General features: G+C 49.5%; 1 protein-coding gene across 1 annotated transcript in view; it reads right to left on the bottom strand.

Moving 5' to 3' along the window:
- Nucleotides 1–25195, bottom strand: part of DNAH17 (dynein axonemal heavy chain 17) — a 15539113-nt gene that overhangs the window by 14828988 nt on the left and 684930 nt on the right. The window lies entirely within an intron of this gene.

Here is a 25195-nt window from a genome sequence, read left to right as displayed (position 1 = left end):
GTGTCATCGGCATAGTTATACACTAGGCAGTCCATCCTGTTCAGGAGAGCAATTAGTGGCTGCAGGTAGATGTTGAAGAGTAGGGGGGACAAGGCAGAGCCCTGTGGGACCCCACAAGTGATCGGAGCAGGGGTGGAGAGTAGATCACCCAGCTGCACTCGTTGTGTCCTACCCTGCAAAAATGATGTCAGCCATGCATGTGCTGTACCCACGACGCCAAAGGATCTCAACCGCGACAAAAGCTGTTTATGACACATGGTGTCAAACGCCGCGGAGAGATCCAGTAGTACCAGGACGCTCGGTGTTTTTACATCAGCTCGCGTCCTTAGCTCATCTAGAATGGATAGCATAACTAGTTCCGTGCTGTGATTGGCACGGAACCCTGCCTGATTGGTCTCCAGCAGGTTGTTACTCTCTAGATGGCCCGATAGTAGAGCTAACACATGCTGCTCAATTACCTTAGCCAGAAAAGGCAACTGAGAGATGGGCCGGACATTTTTCAGACATTTTGTGTCTGCTCCAGGTTTCTTCAGTAAGGGGATCAGGCGAGCCTCTTTGAAAGCTAAAGGGATCTGTCCTGTACGAAGAGAAGTGTTCAATAGATGCAGAACCTCTTCCTCTATTCCTGGCATTGCCACCTTGAATATGTCAGGAGGGCAAGGGTCCACCAAGGAACCTGATTTAACTCTGCCTATGATTTTAAATAATTCCTGTTTGGAAATAGGGGATAACTCAGCTAATGGTGGAATGTTTAACGGGGCAGTAAGGTCCGGTATGCGAGGACATTCGAGGGGTGCGGTTTCCGCAATTTCGTCCAAAATGTCGGATATCTTCTTTACGAAGAAATCCTGGAACCTCTGACAGTCCTCCTGGGTGAACTCGGGACTTTGCTCCTTGTTCACCCTGAGCTCCGCCAGGACCCGAAAAATTTCTTTTTGCGGATTTCTTGCAGTAGCTATTCTTTCCTCAAAGAAAGCAGCCTTCCTTGATTGTATGGCTAGTTTATACTAGGCTAAGGATGAGACGTATTCTTGTTTGGAGATGGCGTCGTATTTTTTACGCCATGCCCGTTCTTTCTTCCTCACCCCACGTTTCATCTCCCTAAGGGAATCATTATACCAAGGCGCCCCGGCTCCTCTCGCCACCTTCTTCATCCTGCGAAGAGGTGCCACCACATCAATGGCACTCCCCAGCTTATGCTGGAGGTGTCCACATAGAGCGTCAACGTTGGCATCCTGCTCTTTAGCTGAAGGGTGGTGTTCTAAGAGGTGGACCAGTTCTTCCCCATCAAGGTTTCTCCATTTGCGGGCCGTTTTCCAGCCCTCCCCAGGTTTGGACAGTGGGCCCCTCAATATAAGTCTACCCTTTATTAGAGAGTGGTCAGACCAGGCACAGGGAAGAATTTCCGTAATACCCTGGGCTGGCATGGTGGTCCAGACTAAGTCGAGCACATGACCTTTCTCATGTGTCGGACCTTTCTCATGTGTCGGTACAATAAAGTACATTAACATCGAAAATCAGTGAAAAAACACCAAATAAGTCCCAAAAAGGGAGAGCTCAATGCTCCAGGGTCCTGCTAGCAGGAGCCGGAAAAAAGAACTGAAAGTAAGAGGGACCTGCAGGGCATTCTGGGATACTGTGAAGTTCTGGAAAGTTCTCTTAAAGGCACAGTATCCTATTCTGAGTCACATAATGGCAGCGTATGGGGCTTGTCTGTCCATGTCTTCCTCTCTATCATTCAGAGGGGTTTTTGCATAAGGCAAGGGAAATCTGGACAGGCTTTGCTGTTTTGTGGATTTTTGGTGGAATTTCTAGCTGAAGTACTGGACAGTGTAGCCTGTTATAGGCTGTATATGTCTTTAAATTCTCTCTTAAGTGTCTGTGCAGGTCTGCATTTTTTCGACACTTTAAGAGATTGTTTTTGATTGCTCCGGGGTCCACGCACATGGGCGGGACTATTCACTAGATTATGACTATACACAGAGATCCCCTGCTACAGAATGGTCTATTTCCAGACCTATACTGTTAAAGAGCTGATATTGAGTAGAGCTTTAGCAAGTGCCTCTCTTCATTACCGGGCCAACCCATATCAAATCAGGTCTGACATAGGAGGAAGAACGGCTCAGAGACAATGGGAATTGGGATCAAGAATGCCGGAGCAAAAAAGTCCTCATTCGTATACAGAAACTCTAAATCTATCATCTATATACACAGACAAATACAGACATATAAACACATATTTAGACATCTAGATAATACCCTAGAGTTTAACTGGGAGAGTAAAATCTGGCTATGGCAGTAAATCCCCATACAAGCAGTAAAATTATATCCTGGAATCTTAACGGAATAGGAAGTTTTAGGAAACAACAGACAATATGTGACTTCTTAAAGAATCTCAAAGCTAGTATATATTTACTTCAGGAGACCCATATCGAGGAAAAAGAGTGCAAGAAGGTTTTTGAGCAAAGGTATTGGGTACAGGACATCTTATGCTCAAGACAAAAGGGAATGTCCAGAGGAGTTGCAATAATTATTAGAGCAAATAAGGGTATTAAAGTACAGAGATGGGATACAGATCAGACAGGGAGGTGGTTGGTAGCCGAGCTCTTAATTGCTGGCTCACCATATACTCTTGCAGTGTATTACGGCCCGAATGAGGATAATGAAACTTTCCTGGGTAAACTTGAGAGGGTCTTAATTTCTAGTAGGGCACCTCTGATTCTCGGGGGGGACTTTAATCTTATTCTAGATACTCAATTGGATCGCACCTCTAGAGCAAAATATATTCCGCCTAAGAAATCCCACTCTGTTCTTAAAAATATAATGAAAGAACATAACTTGCTGGAAGCTTGGAGAACCAAGAACGGCAACCTTAGAGAATATTCCTTTTATAGTAAAAAATACAAACAATTCTCGAGAATTGACTTATTCTTGGTAGATCATTCTTTGGAATCAGTCCTGATTTCTGTCACTCACATTCCAGTCGGCCTTTCTGATCACTCAGTAGTACAACTTAACATTAACTTTGCAAATATTGCCACCGAACGTAGATGGACCTTAGATAGAACTATTCTCTTAGATGATAATATAGGAATCAAAATCAGAAATAGTATAAGGGAATATTTTTTATTTAATGTGGGCTCAGCACTAGAACAGATTGTCTGGGAATCATTTAAGGCCTTCCTTAGAGGTTTATTGGGATTTCACATGAGACTAAAAAGAAAAGAAATAAAAGATATAGAAATTAAAGAACTGGATTCTATTAAAAAGAAAGAGCTGGGGCTTCAGCATGCAGCCTTGGAGGAAAGGGAGAAGATTCCAGAATTAGAAAAGGAGCTTTTAGGGTTACAGTTGAGTCTCAAAGCTAGAGCTGACAAACAGATTCATGACAGATGGGAAATCAGTAAATTAAAAAACTTTGAATATGGAGAGAGGTGCGGGGCACTTTAGGCGTGGAAGGCCAGAGCAGACAGGACCAGAAATAATATTGATACCTTGATCCAAAGGACTTCTGGAGATCAGCTAATTAAGGAAGAAGAGATCAGGGATGAAGCCAGAGGATTCATGGAACAGCTATATCAGGAAAGTATCAAGGTTGGAATAGAAGACTTGGAGAACTGGTTTAACCAAAGGGCACTACCCCAATTGAACGAAGAAGATAAAAAGACCTTGTCGAGAGACATTACTGAGGGGGAAATTAGAGCTCAGTTAAAAAAGATGAGTATGAATAAAGCCCCAGGCCCAGATGGCCTGCCAACGGAGATCTACAAAGATAATGAGGATGAGATTATTCCACACTTACTGTCCCTCTTCAACAATATCTATCACCAAAGAGTGGATATTCCACCCTCCTGGTTCGAAGGCCACCATCACTTTAATTGCAAAACCAAACAAAGACCCAAAGAATATAGAGTCATATAGACCTATATCTCTTTTAAATTCGGACCTTAAAATATTTTCGGGGATTTTGGCTGAGAGACCATCCAAAGTCATTAAAACTGTCATTCACCCTGACCAAAGGGGTTTTATTCCAGGACGACAACTGAATGAGTTGACCTTTCAGGTCATCGGTGCAATTGATTACGCCGAAATAAAGGGATTGCCACTTACCATTGTGGCAATAGATGCCGTGAAGGCTTTCGATCAAGTCAACTGGGTATTTCTGTGGGATACCCTAACAAGGTTTGGTTTTCCACCACCCTTTATTCAGGCTGTTAAAAACTTATACGGACACCCACGAGCTAAGGTTTTAATTAACGAGGCCTTGTCAGATTGGTTTGAGATATCGAGAGGGACGAGGCAGGGTTGCCCCCTGTCTCCTCTCCTTTTTGATTTATATATAGAGCCTTTTGTGACAGTGATACGATCTGACCCAACAATTTCTCCCTTCAATATGGGTGGGCTGGAGTTAAAGACCGCATTATATGCTGACGATCTGCTGCTATATACTACTAACCCATTAGAAGCTATCCCAAAGTTATTTAATCTAGCAGAGGAATATGGAGCAGTCTCAGGCTACGGTATTAACAAAAACAAAACAGACATAATGAGTTGGAATAGCCCTGTCCCCATACCAGATATAAAAACTAAGATCAGATATCTAGGTATACACATCACTCAAAATCTACAAGACACACCCAAAGTGTCCTGGCAGATCGCGGTAAAAGAGATAACTAAACTTCTTCAAAGATGGTCCAATCTTCCTCTTAGTATCTACGGAAGAGTTAATTTAATTAAAATGGTAGTATTAACTAAAGTGACTTTTCTATTTAATAGCATTCCACTGACGTTTCATAACAAAGACATTTCAAACCTTCAGGGGAAAATTAGCTCATTTATTTGGGCATCCAAGTCACCAAGAATTGCTTGGAAAAAGCTGAGGAGGGGGCTAAAAATAGGAGGATTAGATCTCCCAGATTTGCTCTTCTACTGTTACGCATTCCAGTTGAAAAATTTTAGACTCCGGGCCAATAAACTAAACTCATCGTCACATGGTCGTTTGTTTCAAGCTTTGTTATCCGACCTTCCTAAGGGCCTTGAATTTTTTTTGTTTAAATTTGGCGCCCAAAAATTTTACAAAAAAGTCTGCCTCAAAATTTTACTAACAACCTTAAAACTATGGCAAATAGCCTGCAAAATTTGGAAAATCCCCTACTATAACTTTTTGCACCAATTTGGGACTCCCCCGGAACACCGGAATGTCTATTAGATCGACTCTCCCTTCCCCTGAGAGAGGCTGGTTTAAAACGATGGGGAGATCTCCAGGTCAATCAAGAATTATTAGATTGGACATCTCTATCTAATATGACAGGACGGTCCCTTGCAAGGTTTAAATACTATCAACTATCATCATGGTGGGGAAGCCAAAATTGGGTGTCAGACACAGAGGGCTGCGAATTCTTAGACTTAGGGAATAGACAAGAAGGGTGGAAGGGTGAGGTTTCAGCATGGTATAACATACTAATTGGGGCAAAGGACAGGCAGGAGGCAAAGAGCTCGAAACTCTGGGGAGATATAATAGGAGAGGATCCGGAGAAACAATCGGAGACCTGGTTAGATTCATTTGTAATATCTCAAAAAACAGTAAAACCGGCTAACCTCAGAAGAAACCATCTTTACACGGCACACAGGGTCTATTGGACCCCCTCCAAGCTCTCAAATATATCGGGAACACCACACTTCTGCCCCAGATGTAAACATACAGATGCAGACGATTTACATATTTTTGCAGACTGTATAGATTTAAAACTACTGGTCATCGATCTGCACCTTTTTAGAGGAGGTACTGGTTAGATCAGTCACGTGTAGCCCCAGACTGATCTTTATGGGTTTGCCAGAGGAATACGATACTAGAGACAGCATCACCCAGTTTATATTTTATGTGATTGTTATTGCCAGAAGGGAGATCTGTAGAGAATGTAAATCTTCAACCCCCCCTTGGTTTGCAGACTGCCTAAAAAAACATCATGGCTATTAGTAAAATAGACCTCTTGTGTGGAGGAGAAGAGGCGGCAAAGATTTGGGCTCTGTTGATAAAATGGTCGAATAGTTAGACAACAAACGTCCAATGATTATGCCAGTGGTTTGTGGTCTGGTCCTCCCCAAGACAAGGTACAGAGACATCGATCAGGGGAGTTGGACTAGTAGAAAACCTACCTCTGGGAGACTTCTCGAAAGCTAAACATAAAATAAAATATTCCAGGGCGCACAGTTAGGTATTATGTTGGCAGAATTGAGAGTTTCCATCTAGGGTCATTCCATCTGGTAGCAAATATGAGGACAAAAATTTTTTTAAAGAAAAGAATCAAGACAGCCAAGCAGCTCCCCGGGGCATCGGCCAGAGTCATGAAAAGCTAGCGGTTGCAGCCGGAGTGAGCGAGGGACTGCCCTTGTGTGCTGGAAGCATTGCACACTCCATGAAGTGTCACTTCTTTACAAAGTAATGAATGGCTGAAAGAAGTTTCACATTAGTTTCAGCTAACAAGAACTTCAGTTTCTCCACTCAGACGTTTGTAGCATAAAGGTCATACCCAGGTTTCAGGAACAAAACTGTCTCCTAACGCTTCATATCTTCCCACTGGAAAATGTCTCAGACAAGATGTAAACTGAAATGTGGCTATAGGTAGTGTGATAAATCAGTGAATGAGCCAGGCCGCAGATGGTATCTCGACTACTGTGAAAGGCAATTTATCTAAATGCTCAATATTCAGTATTGTGTATATGACATCTTTTTTACCATCAGTTTCTGTTTCTGTGTTAAACTGAATTTCAATATCAGTTCTGTTGTGCCCAGTTATTTCCATGTCACATGGTTTGATTTTAAAACCTATAATATCTAACTCAATTGCATAATCGATCTTAGCTGACTATGTCCATGCTCTAAGAGAGACATGTCATTTTGTATTATATTGAATGCAGATGAAACTATATTATTTAAGGAATACATTTGAGTCGGCAATGTAGTTATGCCATTACCCACATCAGCCAAAGGCTTTTTCAAATTAATCCTGTCAATTTGTTGTAAGCGTTCAGGCCCCCTCCCTCTGCTGCTGCGCGAGGCACGTGCTTTTTTTAAATGCAGATCTCGCTTTCATGGCCGCTCAGTTTTACTGCCGCCCGGCCAATGCTTGTTAGGTCTCGCAGAGAGACCTATTGCGGTGAAACCAAAAAGTTAAACCAGGCAGATTGCGAGTGCGAATTTCCAACAGTTCACGTGAAATCACGTGACCACAAGCACGCGCATTTCCCCACCTCAAAGCCACATCAGACCCGACCTTACCATTTGTTCCTATGCTTCCCCGCCCATTGCTTCACACTTCACGGCCGCCAGGTCGACTCGCATTCAAAGCTGGCCTAAAAAAAAAACGCTCTTCAAAGGCTCTGCTCCCCGCCCCCCCCCCCCTGCTCCACTCTCCTACTGTGCTGACAGCCCAAACCCCGAGGACATCTCCCCTGGCCGCAGATCGTCGTTGCCCAAACTTCATGCGTAATTGCCGAAGAGGCATTACCTCATTGGAACATGAGCATTTGGACACTAACTACATAATCGAGACATTTCTCTAAAGTCTCAATTTTACTTCAACCCCTCACCCCCATATGCCAAAGTCCCTCCCACCCTTCCTTAGATCTTCACTTTTGTTTGAACAGCTTCACACTTCAACTCGCTCACTCCCCTTCTCCTACGCCCCCCACCCCATCAGCACAGCAATCTCTCTTCGTCGGACTTAACGTTCTCCCCACCGTGTCAGTACCTCTTTGTCACTTCTGCACTGTAGCAGTCTTTCTGTGGGCCCCAGTCGCCTTTCCTCGTGATCTCTTCAGTGTTTCAGTCACCACTGCTGCTTCGGCAGGCGGTAAAGTGCTGCACTCGCACACTTCTTTCACATTGACTCTGCCTTCAAGAGATGCAACATGTGCAGAAGGTGCCGCAGTCAGTGCCTGTGCCTGTCCTTGTTTTGACATTCCACTAACCTCAGTGCTTCCAAGTCTTGCAGGCCACTTCCCTGCATTATGGCCCATGCATCTGCGTGTAGCTTGTGCTGCGCCCTTGTTCACTGTTGCCTCCCTTTCCATGCCCAGTGTCACCTTAGTGTCCCAGAGGGGTTCCTCTTTTCTTCTGTCCTCTGGTCAGTCCCTTCCCGTCTCTGTGTCTCTCCAATGCCCCACCATTGAGCGTTTTGCCCCACACCTTTTACACCGCATCTCGTTCATTCTGCACATGTCCACCCTGTTATAGTGTGGCTTCCGTCCTTTAAATAGAATGGCTCCACTGCTCATTAGCCAGCTCCTGGATTAATACAACATGTAATGTTTTCTCCTAGCATTGCTTTCTACTGAGGTCTTCCTCTCACCCTCTGAGCCCCCTTACACACACTCTCCCCTCCCTGGCGTTGTTGCAACCGTTTTGGGAAACGGACTGTGAATTTGGCAAGGGCTGTTTGCTTTTCAGGAAACAGCTAGCAGTTAACAGGCTGTCTTATCAACGTTATGGAAATATCTGCGGCGAAATTAAAGGGACTAGCACGTGGTGGCAACACCAGGAGTGGACATGAACGTGCTGTCCCTGATGGCTGTAGCTAACATGCTCAGCTTTTGGACCCAATAATTTGTAAAGAAAATCCAGTCAAGGTCTTGATAGTGAACGGTGGGCTTGATTAACTGGTTGTTTAAGTTTTGTTATTATTAGGGTAGTCCCAGCTAGGATTTTCTAAACTTGTGTTTAATGAATGTCTTTCTTCTGTCCATGGTTTTCGTTTGTGTATGGTTGTAATGCTTTTATGTAATTGACACACGCGCATTTCTCCACCTCAAAGCCACATCAGACCCGACTGTAGGAAGGTGGATATCTGACTATGGTTGCCCCCAACTTTTTGCCTGGTGTTTAGCTGGTTTTTCGACTTAGTTGACCTGGGGCCCTGCTATTCAGGACCCCAGGCCCACTGCTCTCTCTGTAAAATGGATTCCATGTGTGAGAAGTTGGCCTGATATATGATGCTCACTAGTTCTAGTGATCACCTTGTATCAGTCCAAACAACCCTTATGGTGATTGGTTGTAAGTCAACCTTATAGACCAGCTATCCTAGTAGCGTGGACAAAAGCAGTCTTTAGGCTAAACTCTTTATGGCATGTGAAGCCAGCTGCTTTACCACATATAACCTTTGAATACCAAATGAAAAGGACACCACACAGGTTGTTATGAAAATAAACAGTTATTTATTAATTAACATACACCTCTGAACTCTTTATGAGGTCAGAGGGCTAAGCACATGACAATACTAAAAGGGAAATACGAGTTTGCACAATATTTACAAGTGCGCCTTAGGGGCACGACAAACCATATACTCAGAACAATGGAATGCGAGGAAAGAAAGTGCTGTAAGGAGATCCAGAGGCTGGAGGATCGCTGGGACTACGCTACGAATTAGGTAGGTAAGGAGCAGGAGGTCCACGGGACTCACGTGCAGAGTGGGAACTCTCACGCGGGATGCGTACCAACGTCTATGGATCTTACAGTTTAGAAAGTTACGGATTCCGGACGAACCTGGCTGGATGGAGGGAAAACAACAGTGGACCTGGACACTAGGATAGTGTACACAGACTTCAGCACCTAGAAGCTTTAGTTACCTAACCCACAGGCTGGGGGTGCATAGGGCTGAAGTTGCGTCGGGTTTGCTGCGTTGATCCCGGTGATGCCTGAAACAAGGAGTTGCTGGCAGGCAGCCAGATGGAGGAGTCCGGTGGTTCCAAGGATGGAACTGAAAGGAAGAAGTCCTGAAAGGAAAGGGGACAGAGTCTCGGTCACTAGCCAGTGACGGTGCTGGAACCAGGAGGGAACCAGATGCTGTCGCCACAGTCAGGTAAAGGAAGGGTCGCTTCTCTCTGTAGCTGCGCGGACCAGGAGCTGTTCTTCACGACCAGGCTGGAGGCACGAGCTGTCCCACGTAGTCTGCTGCTGTTGGCGGTGTCGGATCGTCGATCTGGACAACAGGCCTTGGCTAATGCAAGCCACGCGGTGGAACAAAGATGGCGTCTGGTGCGGACCAGGAGGGTCCCAAGTGCTTCTCGTTCACAGGGAAGCAAGGGCGAGTCTGGGGGACCAGACCAGCAGTGGTGGATTCTTCGGGTCGTCGTCTCAGAGGTCACTAGCCAGCCGGCAAGTGACCAGACAACAGGACAAGCAGCAACCAGGCAAAAGGGCCCCACGCAGATCTCGTGGATGATGGGGGGCTGGTATTTGGTGCAGGAGCTGCGTCGGTGGGGGGCTTCTCAAACCCCAGTGCACTCACTCAAGGATCCCTCGGCGGTCGTGCTGGAAGCGCTGTGCAGGTTTTCCCAAGATGGCCGTCTCCACGTTGCTCGTCGCACCCACGGGTCCCAGCTGTGCTGAGGATGTGGGTAGAGGGCAGAGAGGTCTGGAGGTCCGGGTCTTGTCGAGCTGGGTCGTCGGATTCCGGGATGGAAGGACTTTACAGCAAACCGCACAGGAGCTTGATGGTGCCTGCGAAGCAGGATGGTCACTCCCTGACCATAGGGGAGATTCTTCAGTCTTATGATGGTTCAGGAGGGAGAAGGTCAAGAGTTCTTCGTAGAAGTTGTCAAGAGTAATCTAATCTGGAATGGGACCAGCTCCTACCTTTATTCAGCTAAAGGGGGCTGCACTATGACTAGGTCCCTCCTCTGGGTGGGACCAGGAAGGGGGGTGGTTACACCCCCTTTCCTTTGTCCGGTCTTGCGCCAGCTCTGGGGCTGGAGTGCCCCAGGATCTGGTTCTGACCGGTGTATGAACAGGGACACCTTGTGTGCCCCAGGCATTTCTCATTCCTTTCAGCCATGTCCTACCTAATACACAAAATCCTGTCTGGGGTGGTGCTGGCACCTCCCAAGGCAGGAAACCCTTTGTCCGAGCCTCCCTCGCTGGAAGGACTCCCAGCAGCAGGAGGTCAGACTTGTGTCTGTGGTGGCAGCATCCATTTTGTGATGCTGAGGCTCGGGTTAACTTTAACCGGGGTTCACAGTTACATACATGCTGTGTCCCTCTAGAAGGGTGGAATGCTACCACCGTTGCCAGAATTGGCGAGGGGGTAGTATTCCAATTCGTATGACACCTTACTCGACATGTTTTGATAATGCTATACCAAAGTTAGCATTTGACCGCGAGGTTCATAATGCACTTAAGAGTATATGGTATAGCGTTATCATGGAACAGCTATTAGGACTTGGTTCTGCAAGCTGCAAACGGGCTCAGCTCATGCCAGAGCACCATCTCACATAATTCCAAGCACTCTGCCTTCAGGATTGATAAGGCCTGCCATAGGAGTGACTGATAGGAATATATGTGTCCATTTTAGTGTTAGATATAGGGATACTATATCTAAAGCAAAGGGTGATTACACCACCTTACCCCAGCTGTCGTGCAGCCAGTTGTGTCTGTTTAGATGGCCAGCCAGGGGTGGCATAATACATGCTTCAGCCCCTGGTAGGCCCTGGGTACACCTAGGCCCTGGATACCTAAGGTAGGCTGTACAGGGACTGATAAGGTGGCCCAGTACCAATTGGTAAATGCACCTAAGGTACATGCTTGTCAATTTAGAGAGAGAGCAGTGGGTCTGGGGTCCTGAATAGCAGGGCCCCAGGTCAACTAAGTCGAAAAACCAGCAAAACACCAGGCAAAAGGTTGGGGGCAACCATAGTCAGATACCCACCTTCCTACATAACCCCCCCCCCCCCCCCAAACAAAAGGAGATAAGGCTATCCTTGACCAGGTAAGCCTATATTGCCTGAGTGGCCATATGAGGTGGTATATGCACTGGCATGGTTACCCCCTATCTCACTAAGCAATCCCTCACCCTAAGGGTATCTGAGGGTCTCCACCATAGGGAATCTGTACCTGTGGTGTCTTTTGGCAAAGTAAAAGGCTCGTGCTGGGATGGAGTACTGAAGTGAGACTCCACTAAAGTTGGGCTCAACTTCCTCCAATCACTATCCACCATATGTGCCTTTCTTTCCAGGACTGAGTTGCTGTGAGCTCTCAGGGTCAACCTCTGGCTACCTAAAGCTGGAGGCTGGGTCCCTCTGTTTGGCTTACTGGAGGGACAGGTCAGGTTTGGGGCCCTTAGGTCCCAGGTTTGGCTGTGCCCAACAGTGTCCATCTGTGGGAGGTCCCTAACTAAGTTTAAGGGGGATCCCTCAGGAGTTTGTTTTATTGTCACTTGGCTAGGACTACTAGCTTCAGTGCCCTTAATCTGCTGATTGGGGAGTTCTTTTGGACAGGGGGGCCTTTGGGGTCCACCACTGGCCTCCCTGACCTCTACATCCCTGGGCTGACTGAGGCAGGGTAGAGAGGGGCAGGTTACCTGCTCCAGACTGGGTCCCACCTTAGGAAGGGTCCACTGACATCAGGGGTTCTGCCAGGCTAGGCCTGACTACCTCTGGGGCAGTTCCTTCACAAGGGGTCAGATCAGTTCCCTGAGGAGGCTGATCCTTTCCTAAAGTCTGGTGGGAGGGAGATTTCTCTTCCTCCTCAATGCTCTCTGTCTGAGTGGAGTGATCCATAGTTTCAGGCTTCACAACACTATTATCTGTCTGAGTTTGAGCTGTGGCCATCACAACTCCACCAACCTTTTCAGGAAGGGACTCGGTTTGGGAATGGGCTGTGACCATCACAGCCTTGCCAACCTGTTCAGGGAAGGAATCTGTCTGAGATTGGGCTATGACTGGAACAGCCCTCCTGACCTGTTCAGGGAGGACATCTTTGACTGAAGCTGTGGCTATCACTGCCCCACTAACCTTACCATGGAGGTTTACCATTTTAAAATGGGTTTCTTGCTCTACCTCAGCCCAGGCTGAGATCTCTAAATAATTCCCCAGTAGGCAATCTACAGGCAAGTTTGATGACACTGCCACTCTCTTGGGGCCAGTGACACCTCCCCAGCTGAGATTGACCACTGCTATGGGATGATCTCTCTGCACTCCATCAATGTTGGTCACCTGGTATGTGGCTCCAGGTATAAGTTGCCTTGAGGGGACTAGGCTCTCAGTCACCATGTGATGCTAGCCCCTGTGTCTCAGTAGGCCTCAACTTTTGAACCATTGATGAGGGGCTCCTGTCTGTACTTGTCCAAAGTGTTGGGACAAGCTGTGAAGTTGGCAAACCTCATGCCAGTCTCACAGACAAGAGTATCTAAGTCAGGGGACCTGGTTAGGCCAGAGTCCCCAGGAACTCCCAAAGTAAATGCACCCAAATTCTTGGGGGCACTCCCGCCACCTGGGGGATTACTACTAGTAGTAACAGGAGGCTTGGAAATGTTACTTGGGGGTATGTTCTCCTTATTGTTGTTGGCCCTTGGGCAACTGCTGTCAGTTTTCCAATGGCCTACCTGTTTGCAGGTATGGCAATAAGGTTTCTTCTGGATATTGGAAGGATTCTGGGACCCACCCCCTTCTGAGGATTTTTGGGGCCCTGATGTGGTTTGATCTGAAGATTTGTTCCCACCCTTCTCTTGAGGCTTGGTTGATTCTTTCTTTTCGTCACCACCCTGGTTCTTAGGCCTAATCCTGGTTCTGACCCATTTGTATGCCCTCTTACCCAATTCTTGTGGAGAGGTCAAATCAGAGTCAACCAGGTGCTGGTGTAATAACTGGTTCTGACAATTATTTAAGACTTGCTCTCTCATAATAAGATTATACAATCCTGTGAAGTCAGTAACTTTACTACCCAGTAGCCAGCCTTCTAGAGCCTTAGTGGCACAAACAACAAAGTCAGTCCAATCCTGAGAGTGAGTTTTCTGGGTGTCTGGGTGTCCCTGAACAGCCAAACCCATCAATCAGTGTATTCTTCAGGACTTGGTAATTGTTAACATCCTCAGCTCTAGTAGTGAGGAGCTTATCTCTACCTTTACCTTCAAAGGAGAGCCACAATATAGCTGCCCACTGACTCTGGTGGATGCACTGTACAGTGCAGGCCCTCTCCAGAGCAGTCATCCATTTGTGGATGTCATCCCCTTGTTTAAAGGGGGGTGTAGGAAAGTGGATACCTGACTATGGTTACCCCCAACTTTTTGCCTGGTGTTTTGCTGGTTTTCCGACTTAGTTGGCCTGGGACCCTGCCAATCAGCACCCCAGGCCTACTGCTCCCTCTCTAAAATGGATTCCATGTACCTTAGGTACATTTCCAATTGGTACTGGGCCACCTTATCAGACCCTGTAACTCAGGGCATAGGTGTACCCAGGGCCTACCAGGGGCTGAAGCATGTATTATGCCACCCCTGGATGGCCATCTAAATCTGACACAACTGGCTGCACGACAGCTGGGGCAAGGTGGTGTAATCACCCTTTGCTTTAGATATAGTATACCTATATCTAACCCTAAAAATGGACACACAGATTCCTATCAGTCACTCCTATGGCAGGCCTTGACAATCCTGAAGGCAGAGTGCTTGGAATCGTGTGAAATGGTGCTCTGGCATGAGCTGGGCCCGTTTGCAGCTTGCGGAACCAAGTCCTAATAGCTGTTCCATGATAACGCATACCATATACTCTTAAGTGCATTATAATCCTCGCGGTTAAATGCTATCTTTGGTATCGCTTTATCAAAACATGTCGAGTAAGGTGTCATACGAATTGGAATACTAACCCCTCGCCAATTCTGGCGACGGGGTTAGCATTCCACCCTTCTAGAGGGACACGACATGTATGTAACTGTGAACCCCGGTTAAAGTTAACTGAAGCCTCAGCTCCACAAAATGGATGCTGCCACCACAGACACGAGTCTGACCTCCTGCTGCTGGGAGTCCTTCCAGCGAGGAGAGCTTGGACAAAGGGTTTCCTGTCAGGGGCGGTGCTAGCACCATCCCAGACAGGGTTTTGTGTATCCTGGGTAGGCAGGGCTTTACAGGAAGGTGACTGCAAGTGGCACCCCGGTGCTCACTACGCATCTGCCGGCTAGAACCAGTTCCAGGGGCACACCAGCCCCTGGCCTGGGGAAAGTCTGGCATGGGAGAGGGGTGTAACCACCCCCCTTCCTGGTCCCACCCCTAGGGCAGGACCTAGTCGCGTACCCACCCCTTTCTTTAGGATAAAGGCAGGAGCGGGGACCCTTCCAAATTAGATCATCTTTGAATCAAGAAACTACTTTCTACGAAAGGAACTCTCGACTTCTTCTCAAGATTTCTCCCTTGTGGCTAAGGAGTAGTCACCCTGCATCCGCAGGCACCATCTAAGAACTCTGCGGTTTGCTGCACGTCCTTCCTCAGGAATCCGACCGACCAGCACGACGAGACCCGGCTTCCCTGGCACCTCTGACCTCTACCTACCTCTACAGCTAAGCTGAGAACCGTAGGTGCGACGAGACCTCGAGGGACCGGCCATCATCAGAACTGCACGACTTCTATCCAGCACGACCGCCGAGGGATCCTCTGGTGAGTGCTTTGGGGTCCGAGAAGCCCCGACCCTGAGCAGCTCCAGCACCGAAGTCCAGCCTCCCAGCATCTCCACGATCTGCGTGGGGCCCTTCTGTTTTTTGCTGCTCACCGCGTTGTTTGGCTACTAGCCCGCTGGCTTGTGGCCTTCTTAACGACGCCCGACGACATCACTGCTGCTGGTCTGGTTGCTCCAGACTGGCCCTTGCTCCCTTCCAAAAGAGGAGCACCCCGGACCCTCCTGGTCCACACAAGACGCCATTTTAGGTCCACCGCGTGGGCTTGAATTTGCCAAGACTTGTTGCCCCAATCCTGGGTCCAGCGACGTCGACAGCATCATCCATCGTGGGACAGCTCGTGTGAGAAGTTGGCCCGATATGCAGCGTTCGCTATTCTAGCAACCGCTATGTATCGTTCCAACGACCCTTATGGTGTTTGGTTGTAAGTCAACCTATAGACCAGCTATCCTAGTAGCGTGGATACGAGCAGTCTAAGGCTAAAGACTCGAGAGGGCGTGTTAAGCCAGCTGTTTACCACACATGTACCCCTTGAACACCCAGTGAAAGGACACCACACAAGTGTTATGAAAATAAACAGGATATTTATTAAGAATCACAACAGCCCTGTACTCTTTATGAGGACAGGGTACTAAGCACAAACCAAATCTCTTTAGCAAATACTTCAAGTGCACAATTAAAACAAGTGTCCGGGGACACGGAAAGGTTAAGGTCTCGGGCGGACCCGATAAGGCAAGTCGGAAGCGAGGGACTCGGGACCCTAGAGTAAGGAGGCTATGCAGGCACCGAAATGCCGAGTTACCTAGCCACGAGGGCTGCGGCTGCACAAGTCTTACAGGCGTCGGGGTCTTCGCTGACGAGCCAGGAGCCGGAAGAAAAGGAGTTGCTGGCCGGCGACCAGTACTGAATAGTTCGTAGGGATCCAAGCCTGGATCGGAAATGGAAGAAACCTGAAAGCAGAGGGGACCAAGTTCGTACTACTAGCCAGTAGTCAGAGGGTACCAGGAAGGCACCGGTTGGCCGTCACCTCGACCAGGTGAGTGGGCGACGCTAGGCTCTGCAGTCTCACGGACCAGGAGGCGTTGTCGGCGACCACGGTGGAGGTGCGAGCTGTTCCACGAAGGATGATGCTGTCGGCGTCGCTGGGCCCAGGATGGGGCAACAAGCCTTGGCAGGTCTCAGGACCACGTGGTGGGCCTAAGATGGCGTCTTGAGTGGACCAGGAGGGTCCGGGGTGCTTCTCGCAAAGATGGAAGCAAGGGCCAGTCTGGAGCAACCAGACCAGCAGTGAGGATTCTCGGATGTCGTCAAAGAAGGGCACAAGCCAGCGGCTAGTGGCCAGACAACGTGCTGAGCAGCGAGCAGAAGGGCCCCACGCAGATCGTGGAGATGCTGGGAGGCTGCACTTCGGTGCTGGAGCGGCTCAGGGTCGGGGCTTCTCGGACCCCAGAGCACTCACCAGAGAGTTACCTCGATGGTCGTGCTGGTTAAGAGCGTGCAGGTTCTGATGATGGCCGGTCCCTCGAGGTCTCGTCGCACCCACAGATCACAGCTGAGCTGATGACGTGGGTAGAGGTCAGAGTTGCCAGGGAAGCCGGTTCTCGTCGAGCTGGGCCGTCGGATTCCTTGAGGAAAGACTTACAGCAAACCGCAGAGTTCTTAGTTGGTGCCCGCTGATGCGGGGTGACTACTCCTTAGCCACAAGGGAGAAATCTTGAGAAGAGTCTTGAAGTCCTTTCGTAGAAAGTATTCTTGATTCAAAGATGATCTAATTTGGAAGGGTCCCCGCTCCGGCCTTTATTCTAAAGAAAGGGGTGGGAACATGACTAGGTCCTGCCCTAAGGGTGGGACCAGGAAGGGGGGTAGTTACACCCCTCTCCCCTGCCGGACTTTCCCCAGGCCAGGGCTGTCGCCCCTGGAACTGGTTCTACCCGGCAGATGCGTAGTGAGCACCGGGGTGCCACTCCGCAGTCACCTTCTCGCAAAAGCCCTACCTACCCAGAATACACAAACCCTGTCTGGGACGGTGCGAACACCGCCCTCGACAGGAAACCCTTTGTCCAAGCGCTCCTCGCTGGAAGGACTCCCAGCAGCAGGAGGTCAGACTCGTGTCTGTGGTGGCAGCGTCCATTTTGTGGAGCTGAGGCTTTCGTTAACTTTAACCGGGGTTCACAGTTACGTACATGTCGTGTCCCTCTAGAAGGGTGGAATGCTAACCTCGTCGCCAGGGTTGGTGAGAGGGCAGCATCCCGATTCGTATGACACCTTACTCGACATGTCTTGATAACGCGACACCAAAGTTACCGATGTGGCACGCGTTATCATGGAACAGCCATTGGGTCCTTTGTCCGCAAGCTGCAACCGGGCTCGGCTCGGGCCAGAGCACAGTTCACACGAGCCCACGCACTCTGCCTTCAGGATTGTCAAGGCCTGCCATAGGAGTGACTGATAGGAACTCGGGTGTCCATTGTGGTTAGATATAGGACTACTATATCTAAAGCAAAGGGTGATTACACGACTTCGCCCCAGCTGTCATGCAGCCAGTTGTGTCAAATTTAGGAGGCCAGCCAGGGGTGGCATAATACATGCTGCAGCCCCTGGCGGCCCTGGGTACACCCATGCCCCGAGTTACAGGGTCTGATAAGGTGGCCCAGTACCGATTGGTAAATGCACCTAGGGTACATATCGTAATTTAGAAAGAGAACAGCCAGGCTGTGGGTCTGATTGGCAGGCCCACAGCCAGAGAAAGTCGTAAACCAGTGAAACAAAAGCAAAAAATCTGGGTGATCATAGGATTGCAGACCCTACTCTCCTACATGACCCCCCCCCAAACGTCGGAACAATTAGCTAACCTTGACCAGGTGAGTCTTCTTGTTCTAAGTGGAAATATCTGGAGAGCCCATCGGCATTGCCATGATCAGTACCAGGTCTATGTTCCACTGTAAAGTCCATCCCCTGTAGGGAAATGGACCACCTAAGCAGTTTGGGGTTTTCACCCTTCATCTGATTTAGCCACAAGAGGGGCTTATGGTCGGTCTGAATCTTGAAGTGAGTGCCAAACAAGTATGGCCTCAGCTTCTTCAGGGCCCAAACCACAGCAAAGGCCTCCCTCTCAATAGCTGACCAATTCTTCTCTCTAGGGGTCAGCCTTCTGCTTATAAAAGCAATGGGCTGGTCCTGACCATCAAAATTCAGTTGAGAAAGAACAGCTCCCACACCCAACTCAGAAGCATCTGTTTGGACAATGAATGGTTTGGAGTAGTCCGGACTCTTGAGGATAGGTGCCGTGCACATGGCCTGCTTTAGGTCATCGAATGCTTTTTGACAGCTCGCTGTCCACTGAACCTTTTTGGGCATTTTCTTACTTGTCAGTTCGTTTAATGGTGTCACAATTGAACCATAGTTCCTGACAAACTTCCTATAGTAACCAGTCAGGCCCAAGAAAGCTCGAACCTGAGTCTGGGTGGTTGGAGGAGCCCAGTCCCTGATTGACTGTATCTTGCTCTCCAGCGGCTGAACCTGGCCTCCACCTACAAGGTGGCCCAGGTATACAACCTGTGTCTGCCCTATCTGGCACTTGGTGGCCTTGATAGTGAGACCTGCTGCTTGCAGCGCCTCTAACGTCTTCCGCAGGTGGACCAGGTGATCCTCCCAGGTGGAGCTAAAGACAGCAATATCGTCAAGATATGCTGCACAGAAGTCATCCAGCCCAGTAAGGACTTGATTCACCAACCGTTGGAAGGTGGCAGGTGCATTTTTCAGACCGAAGGGCATCACCACGAACTGATAATGCCCACCAGGGGTTGAAAATGCCGTTTTAGGCTTGGCGTCCTCAGCTAACCTGATTTGCCAATACCCAGCTGTCAGGTCAAACGTACTTAAGTAGTTGGCCGAAGCCAATCTATCGATAAGCTCGTCTGCCCTTGGTATTGGGTGGGCGTCAGTCTTAGTGACTGCATTGAGACCCCTGTAGTCTACGCAGAACCTCATCTCTCTCTTACCACCCTGGGTGTGAGGTTTCGGTACTAGAACTACGGGACTAGCCCAAGGGCTATCCGAGGGTTCAATGACTCCCAACTCCAACATTTTCTGCACTTCATTCTTGATGCAGTCTCTAACGTGATCAGGCTGCCTGTAGATTTTACTCTTGACGGGCAGGCTGTCACCAGTGTCAACCTCATGGGTGCACCAATCGGTCCGACTGGGTGTTAGAGAAAACATATGCCTGAACGACTGAAGAACCTGTTTACAGTCATTCTGTTGATGTTCGGAGAGGCTGCCACAAAAGACAACACCATCTACCGAGCCATCGTCAGGATTCTGAGTGAGCAGGTCGGGGAGAGGGTCACTCTCTTCTTCCTGTCCCTCATCTAGGGCCATGAGCAAACTCATGTCCTTCCTGTCGACATATGCTTTTAGCCTGTTGACATGAAGCACCCTGTGGGGGCTCCGGGGAGTTCCCAGGTCGACCAGGTAGGTGACCTCTCTCCCTTTTTCTCCAGGATGGTGTGGGGCCCGGACCATTTGTCCTTGAGTGCTGCTGGGGCCACTGGCTCCAGCACCCACACCTTCTGTCCGGGCTGGTAAACAGTCAAGACAGCCTTTTGGTCATGCCAAGCTTTTTGGAGTTCTTGGCTGGCCTTAAGGTTTTCGGATGCCTTCTCCATGTATTCAGCCATCCGCGAGCGGAGGCCAAGCACATAGTCCACTATGTTGGTTGCAGGCTTTTTGAGAGGTCTCTCCCATCCTTCCTTCACCAAACACAGGGGTCCTCTTACAGGATGCCCATTCAAAAGTTCAAAAGGGCTGTAGCCAACCCCCTTCTGTGGGACTTCTCTGTAGGCGAACAAGAGGCAGGGGATCAGGACGTCCCATCTACGCCGAAGCTTTTCCGGTAGTCCATGAATCATCCCTTTTAGGGTCCTGTTGAATCTCTCAACAAGCCCATTGCATTGTGGATGATAGGGCGTGGTGAACTTGTAGTTGACACCACATTCCTTCCACATAGCAGTTAAGTAGCTCGACATAAAGTTTGCACCTCTGTCGGAGACGACCTCCTTAGGGAAGCCCACTCTGGAGAATACTCCAACTAGGGCTCTTGCCACAACAGGTGCTGAAGTGGTCCTAAGGGGAATAGCTTCAGGATACCTGGTGGCATGATCCACTACCACCAGTATAAACTTGTGCCCTGATGCTGTTGGTGGTTCCATGGGACCGACGATGTCGATCCCCACCCGTTCAAAGGGCACCCCCACCACAGGCATTGGTATAAGGGGGGCCTTTGTCGTGCCACCTGACTTACCACTGGCTTGGCAAGTGACACAGGAGCGGCAAAACTCCTTGGTATCTTCATTCATGTGAGGCCAGTGAAAGTGCGAGACAAGCCTGTCCCACGTTTTCGTCTGGCCTAAGTGACCTGCTAAGGGAATCTCGTGGGCCAAGGTAAGTAGGAAACCACGCTGAGACAAGGGTACGACCAGCCTCCTGGTCATGCCAGGCTTGGGGTCTCTCGCCTCAGTGTACAGGAGTCCATCTTCCCAGTATACCTTGTGGGTACCTGTGGCGTTCCCAGCAGCCTCAGCAGCAGCCTGCTGTCTGAGGGGTTCAAGAGAAGGGCAGTCTAACTGGTCCTTCCCCAGGTCCTCCCTTGAGGGTCCCCCTGAGCCCAAGAATTCAACTTGATCAAGTTCGAACTCCCGCGGCTCAGTTTCCCTCAATTCCTGTAGGTCAGCCTCCTCTGAGACTTGATCCTCGACCTGGGGCAAGGGGGAAGGCGCCGCCTTAACCCTACTGCTCTTTTTCTTGGGAGGTGTCTGGTCCGTGGTTCCAGGATCCATCACCTGTTCAGTGGGGCATTTCCTGACCTGTGACCTAGTCACAGCGAACACATGTGCTGGCAAACCTAACATTTCCATGTGAGTCCGGTGCTCCACTTCTGACCATTGTGACGACTCCAAATCATTGCCCAACAAACAATCCACTGGGAGGTCTGGACTAACTACAACCTTCTTTTGGCCAGTTACCCCTCCCCAGGAGAAAGCTACAATTGCCATACTGTGATTGGTAGTGACATTGCTTGCATTGGTCACCAGGAATTCTGTACCTGGCATGATCTGTCCAGGGTCCACAAAGTTAGGCGTCACCATGGTGACGCTGGCACAAGTGTCCCTATAGGCCTGAGCCATCTTTCCATTTATGAAAGGCGTCTGTCGGTATTTGCCCAAAGTATTGGGGCTTACGTCAGGGGACACGTCCACGTCCCCTGTACTGACAAGGACAGCCTGAGTGAGTGTGCCAACTAAGTTGTCACGCCCCTCAGAACCCAGGGTTAACCCTACTAAACCCTTGGGAGGCGCACTACCACTGCTGACTGTACTAGGGGGCACAGGTGCCTTAGGGGCTGCAGTGGCAGGAGTCTGCCCTCCTCCTTTCTTGGTGCACTCACTAAACCAGTGAGATTTACTTTTACAGTACTGGCACCATCTTTTGGATTGGCCTTCTTTCTTCTTTTGGGGAGCCTGACCCCCACCCTCTTTGGGTTGTTGGGGACCTGTCGAAGACTTCTGGTCATTTTGTTCCCCCTTAGAATCTTTACCCTTCTGGTCTGCTTTCTTCTGACCACCTTGATTCTGGCCCTGGTTCTGTTTAACTCTCGTACGAACCCATTTGTCTGCCTTCTGTCCCAATTCTTGGGGAGAGGTCAGATCCGAGTCGACAAGATGCTGATGCAACAACTGGTTCTGACAATTGTTTAAAATTTGTTCTCTCATCATCAAATTGTACAATCCTTTGTAATCAGTAACCTTACTGCCCAGCAACCAGCCCTCAAAAGCCTTAGTGGCACAATCGACAAAATCAGACCAATCTTGAGACTGCGTTTTCTGGGTATCCCTGAACAGCACCCTGTACTGCTCAGTGGTTAGGCCGAACCCTTCAACGAGTGTATTCTTCAAGACTTGGTAATTGTTAGCGTCCTCTAAGCTTGTGGTGAGGAGCTTGTCTCTTCCTTTACCTTCAAAGGAGAGCCACAAGATAGCTGCCCACTGACTCTGGGGAACACCTTGCACAGTGCAGGCCCTCTCCAAAGCAGTAATCCATTTGTGGATGTCGTCCCCTTGTTTAAAGGGGGGCACTATCTTCCCAAGGTGTTTCGTATCGAAACTCTTTTCCCTATTACTAGGTACATTGCTGCCACCAGTGGGGACTACCCCACTTAACTGTTGCTCTCTAGCAAAGGCAAGCTTCTCTTTGGCCAGGGCAAGTTCTTCCCTTTCGATCCGCAGATTAGCCGCCCTTTCCTTAGCTTCGTACACTCTCCTCTGAGGGGACGTCATCCCTCTTTGAGAAGAGTTGTGAGAGCCATTGGTTCGAAAGGATCTGTTAGAGCCTCTCGATAGAGACCTAACTCGTCCATTCCCAATGTTAAGCGCACCTGACAGTAGCGCCGGGGGTCCCCCAGTACCACTATCGTGTTTGCTTAAGTTGGACCGTGTTAGTCTGACGACTTCGACCTGTCCCTTATCTGCCTCATCCCCTGAGAGATCCTCATCCTCATCCTCCTCACCATCTTCGTTCTCAGTTGCGAGGTGAATGAGGTCAGGATCGTCCCGGGTTCCCTCGAGGGGAGGCATGTCTCCTTCTGGATTAGAAGGGCTAAGAAGCTTCTCAGCCTTTCTGGCATCATAAGTCTCTAGGAGACCAATCAGAAAGGAGGTGGTGGGGTTAGCCCCTTGCTTAATTTTCCTAGAGGTACATACTTGTCGTAACTCATGGAAGTTAAGCGCAGTATATCTTGACGGGATGACCTGTGGAGGGTCAACTGACACAAGGGGAGACTCAGAGTTTCCTCCTTTGTCCGACATACTGTTTCTAGTGTGGTGTAAGTGATGCACCTACCTACACTATGTGTTTACCTACTTTTTCCCTCGCTAAGAGTTGCAGCCAAGGTGTGCTAAGCCTTGAGGAGCTGCAACAGCTGGTTCAGTAGAACTCAGAGTATTCTAAGCTTTAGTTATATGTACTAACAGTACTTGTGCGATCTTTCAACAAGATATTCTTAGGATACGTGTGGTAAAACAACAGCAAGCTCAAATCCCAACCGCTGCTCACCAATGTGAGAAGTTGGCCCGATATGCAGCGTTCGCTATTCTAGCAACCGCTATGTATCGTTCCAACGACCCTTATGGTGTTTGGTTGTAAGTCAACCTATAGACCAGCTATCCTAGTAGCGTGGATACGAGCAGTCTAAGGCTAAAGACTCGAGAGGGCGTGTTAAGCCAGCTGTTTACCACACATGTACCCCTTGAACACCCAGTGAAAGGACACCACACAAGTGTTATGAAAATAAACAGGATATTTATTAAGAATCACAACAGCCCTGTACTCTTTATGAGGACAGGGTACTAAGCACAAACCAAATCTCTTTAGCAAATACTTCAAGTGCACAATTAAAACAAGTGTCCGGGGACACGGAAAGGTTAAGGTCTCGGGCGGACCCGATAAGGCAAGTCGGAAGCGAGGGACTCGGGACCCTAGAGTAAGGAGGCTATGCAGGCACCGAAATGCCGAGTTACCTAGCCACGAGGGCTGCGGCTGCACAAGTCTTACAGGCGTCGGGGTCTTCGCTGACGAGCCAGGAGCCGGAAGAAAAGGAGTTGCTGGCCGGCGACCAGTGCTGAATAGTTCGTAGGGATCCAAGCCTGGATCGGAAATGGAAGAAACCTGAAAGCAGAGGGGACCAAGTTCGTACTACTAGCCAGTAGTCAGAGGGTACCAGGAAGGCACCGGTTGGCCGTCACCTCGACCAGGTGAGTGGGCGACGCTAGGCTCTGCAGTCTCACGGACCAGGAGGCGTTGTCGGCGACCACGGTGGAGGTGCGAGCTGTTCCACGAAGGATGATGCTGTCGGCGTCGCTGGGCCCAGGATGGGGCAACAAGCCTTGGCAGGTCTCAGGACCACGTGGTGGGCCTAAGATGGCGTCTTGAGTGGACCAGGAGGGTCCGGGGTGCTTCTCGCAAAGATGGAAGCAAGGGCCAGTCTGGAGCAACCAGACCAGCAGTGAGGATTCTCGGATGTCGTCAAAGAAGGGCACAAGCCAGCGGCTAGTGGCCAGACAACGTGCTGAGCAGCGAGCAGAAGGGCCCCACGCAGATCGTGGAGATGCTGGGAGGCTGCACTTCGGTGCTGGAGCGGCTCAGGGTCGGGGCTTCTCGGACCCCAGAGCACTCACCAGAGAGTTACCTCGATGGTCGTGCTGGTTAAGAGCGTGCAGGTTCTGATGATGGCCGGTCCCTCGAGGTCTCGTCGCACCCACAGATCACAGCTGAGCTGATGACGTGGGTAGAGGTCAGAGTTGCCAGGGAAGCCGGTTCTCGTCGAGCTGGGCCGTCGGATTCCTTGAGGAAAGACTTACAGCAAACCGCAGAGTTCTTAGTTGGTGCCCGCTGATGCAGGGTGACTACTCCTTAGCCACAAGGGAGAAATCTTGAGAAGAGTCTTGAAGTCCTTTCGTAGAAAGTATTCTTGATTCAAAGATGATCTAATTTGGAAGGGTCCCCGCTCCGGCCTTTATTCTAAAGAAAGGGGTGGGAACATGACTAGGTCCTGCCCTAAGGGTGGGACCAGGAAGGGGGGTAGTTACACCCCTCTCCCCTGCCGGACTTTCCCCAGGCCAGGGCTGTCGCCCCTGGAACTGGTTCTACCCGGCAGATGCGTAGTGAGCACCGGGGTGCCACTCCGCAGTCACCTTCTCGCAAAAGCCC

This window comes from Lissotriton vulgaris, chromosome 7 (assembly GCF_964263255.1).
Source record: "Lissotriton vulgaris chromosome 7, aLisVul1.2, whole genome shotgun sequence".
NCBI classification, from domain to species: Eukaryota; Metazoa; Chordata; class Amphibia; order Caudata; family Salamandridae; genus Lissotriton; species Lissotriton vulgaris.
The sequence above is the reverse complement of the archived record's forward strand: the minus strand, read 5'-3'. Positions and strand labels throughout refer to the sequence as shown.